Here is a 4,152-nt window from a genome sequence, read left to right on the forward strand (position 1 = left end):
CTCTCTCCCGAGTAATTACCACAATTTACTGGACATATTCTCCTGAATTACGCTAGATGGCATTAAGAATAGCTCACTCAGATCGTTCCAAGGTTTCGTTATCCATAATCCCACCTTTAAACCTCTGTATTGATCCCTCATATACGTTTAGGCGTAGTGATATTGTTCAACAACTACCTAACTATGAACTCTCTCCCGAGTAATATATACTAAATAGGCATAGCTAATTGAGGGCCCTTCAATCAACCACAAGAATAATATAGTTGAACAAATTGAGAAAATACTACGACAAATTTATATTAACGTAACAAGAAAATCATCCTTCAATAGGTTCCATCAAAACCTTAGACTATGAATTTAGATACTCATGATCAAAGTAACAATATCCAAAGTATGTTGCATAATTAAAGTACAAAGTAAAGATGAAAGGATGTAGAAATCGATGATTCTAACTCCCAACGGGTGATTCCACAAGCTATTCTTGCCTCCGGTTGCAAAAGTCCCTTCAAGTGGCATTTTTAGGTCTATTTATAGGTGTAGGAAAAGACCTAAACGTGTAGGCCAAGTCCTAGTCAAACTCGGAAACGAATTAAGTATTCAAAACTCGGATTGGACCTGGCCCCAGGCCTGGCGTCGCCAGCCTAACGCCTGATGAACCTGGCTCCAAGCCTAGCGTCGCCAGCCTAACGCATGGTTCTGCTTGGCCTTTGCCTTGCGTCACCAGCCTATCGCCAGCTTCTCTCATTCACTGCTCCCGCGCACGCTTTCGACTTGTAGGTCTCCTTTTTCTTCTACTTTCATCTCCAATTCACCTACACATAAAATGGACCCTATTACACGCAAATAAGGTATACTTTATCATTAAAGCATATAGAATGCAAGACGAATAATGTGCTAAACCATGAATTATAGCCACACATCACTGGCACTTCTTATTTTGTTGTGCCCCTCATTGAATCATCCACATTCCATACTCAATGGGAAAAGAAGCGAACATGCACATTCGTATATATAGTTTTGGAACAAAAGCACTTCGAGAAAATTAAATTTAGTACGCATGAATAGACTTGGTGAGACCTATCGCTAGCATTGTCAAAAGATTAGACTAAGACAAACCTCTTTTCGTAATAACTGACGTATATGGATCATGTGGATCACTTTGTTGTATTGATGTTGTACTTAATATGCAAATCATTCTAATTAATACATGAAAAAGGTTGTGACTTACAAAATTTGAATACAGAGTAGTGACCAGTTATGTTTCCGTTGACAAAGCCAACTATTGTGCCATATGCAGAAGATGTATTAGCTACTGCAGAACATAGGTTACTTCAATTTACTTCAATGCAGTCTAAACTTCGAGTGTGGTAGCATTAGTCAAATGTGGAACACAAACTTCAGCTCAAAGATGTTTAAGACCAAATTAAACTTGAAAATTATAGACCAATACAACAAATAAAACTAATAATTAACTAAAGATTAAAGCTTTTTGTAAACCCATTATTTAATGTGCAATTTATGCCCAAAAAGTTGGATTGAAGAGCCAATTTTTCACTATTTTTCTAGCCTTTAGATAATTGGAATGTTGTGCGATTCATTAAAATTTTACTGCATGAACATCTTTGCTGGCAACCCTGCCAAGATTTTGAAGTTGTAATATGACTATTTTACTTCCCTTTGAACTTTTCATTCGTATTCAAACAAACACATGCAAGAAAATTATTATTTTTCTTGTGTTTCCTTTATTAATCTTTCTTAAAACTCAGTCGCTCATTACTCTTTTAAGACATGTTTGAGATTGTACTGTAGACAATTCCCAGCACAGTGCATCGTCATCATCTTAAATTAATTTTTTCAGTGTCAATAAACAATTGATACTGAAGAACGCAAAACTTTGTTATTCCAATTTACAAAAGCTAACTCAACTGATAGGTTTGGTCGTTCAAGAATTTTTTCAAACACATAAACAATAGAAAATTAATCTACTGTGTTAATAATTGCTTATTATTAGGACTTGGTATTTTAACCTATTTCGTTTACTGTATGAACATGTGCTAATCAAGTAGTATTAACTCTTTTGCTTCTCTTAGGATGAGAACCCACAAATAAAAAACTTAAGATATACAAAATTCACATATAATTTAAAATATTCAAAAGCCACAAATGTAAAACCCACAAAAAATATAAAAATTCAATTTTTAGAACATATAAATTGGATTTGCAAACTCAAAAAAATAAAACTTTGAGAAATCCAAAGGTCACAACGTAGAAAAGAAACCCAGAGATAAAAGTTCATATAAAAGAATCAATATGTTGAAGTGGGTATAAATATATAATAAAGCCAACTAATTCAATAACCAAAGAAAAGCAGTCAAATTTTCAAAGCATATGATAACTATAAATTCAAACTCTAAAAACAAAAATTAAAATCCATACTTTTACAGCAAAGAGACGAAACCCATGCGGAAGATGAAAGTCATGATAGAAGAATTACAAGAGACAAAGATGAGTAATTACCAGAGTAATCCGCCAAAGTACAAAGATCAGAAGAAGATGAGCATGGGAAGGGCGACGTCTGTTTGCAGACAAGAGTTTTTGGTAAAGTGTAGGTTAATTACTTCGCAACTGTCAAAAAATGAATCCAGGTGTTGATATATTAATACAAGGAGTCAGCTAGTAAATGACCAAAATATCCAGTAAATCCTAAGCAGGCATGTTTACCTTTAGGTGCTTGCTATTCCCTCTTTTTAATAGTAGTAAATAATATAAATTTAGTAATTGATTCTTCTTTTATTTATCTTGCAACTTATGGACTTGTTAGGCCATATTATAAAGATCCTTTTTGAATTTACTGAAAATTTTATAAGAAAATATTAAATAATAGTTTAAAATTTTACAAGTTATTACAATAGATCAAAGTCTAATATTATGGGGAAGGGGTAAATTTTCAAGAGCTATATCTGTATCACTTTTTAAAATAGGGACAAAATTTAAGTAATAGCCTAAAAATGAAAATTTGTGTAAATCATCCCATTATAGTACAATGTTAAGGGTGACGTATATAAATAGCCCTCAAAGTGAATGATCTGAAAATTTTATTTCTGCTAGCCCCATAGACAAGTAAATCAAGTGTAGTCCCTTTGCTTGCCTCATGGTCAATAACTTTTGAATTTAAAGTTCTGTCCATAGGATAAGTGAGGGTCAAAAATTAAATATTACCCGAAAAAGTGTCATATTTCTGTAATCTATTGCAATGTTAAGGGATGAAAAAATAACTAGGTTCACTTTTTTGACTAGCTATTAGAGTTTAGCTATATTTTGAATTGTAATGATAAAGTAGTCACTCTTCCCCTGCTAAATACAAAATACATTTTGAAGACCCATGAACATTTTTTGATTTTTGAGCATTTACTAGTGTAAAATTCAGAAACGATTCTCGGAGGTCAAAATACTTGCATTTAAACCTTTAATGTGAAACAATGTGAAAAAGATTCAAACTCGAGTAATCGTTGCTAAGGTTTGAATATATAAAGGTTTAAAACCCAGTAATTGTTGCATGGGTTTGAACCTAAAATGATTGTTTCATCTATGCTGCCTTTTTTGAACTCAAGAATAATGTCATGTAGTTTCAGCTTGTGTAAATTAGAACTCCATGATCGTGTCATAGATTTCAAAATAAAGTATTTTTGAGTGAAACAATGTGAATATAATTTAAATATCAGTAACCGTTGTTGAGGTTTGAACCTATAAATGTTATGATGGAGTTTGAACCTATAAAGGTTTGAACCCTAGTAATTATTGCTAGTCTTTGAACCTATGATGGCTTGAACTCCAGTACAACATGCTGAAATTTTACCTTTAAAAGCTCTGAAGTCAAGCACCGTATATTTTGAGATTATAGTTATAGAGAGTTTTTGGAACTCCACCGATCCAAAAAGTGACCATTTACCAATTTTACGCTTAAGGGACGATCTAGGGTTAGCTTAGCCCAAAAGTCACCTCATAATAATGACGGCCCATATATGCAACATGTTATCAGTGAAAAAATAAAATAAAAATAAGAACGTCTTTTTTACAAGAGACTTTCTTTGACGTATGTCTACAAGTGTCTATAGCTTACATTACATTTCCTAATCATAGCATAGAACTGAG

General features: G+C 33.0%; 1 long non-coding RNA gene across 1 annotated transcript; it reads right to left on the bottom strand.

Moving 5' to 3' along the window:
- Nucleotides 1–272: 272 nt before the first annotated feature.
- Nucleotides 273–2,641, bottom strand: LOC107812869 (uncharacterized). Its single transcript, XR_001654199.2, has 2 exons — nucleotides 2,518–2,641; nucleotides 273–812 (listed from the first exon to the last, which is right to left on the bottom strand). It is a non-coding gene; the product is annotated as an uncharacterized LOC107812869 (long non-coding RNA).
- Nucleotides 2,642–4,152: the final 1,511 nt, after the last annotated feature.

Source organism: Nicotiana tabacum, chromosome 4 (genome assembly GCF_000715075.1).
Source record: "Nicotiana tabacum cultivar K326 chromosome 4, ASM71507v2, whole genome shotgun sequence".
Lineage (NCBI taxonomy): Eukaryota > Viridiplantae > Streptophyta > Magnoliopsida > Solanales > Solanaceae > Nicotiana > Nicotiana tabacum.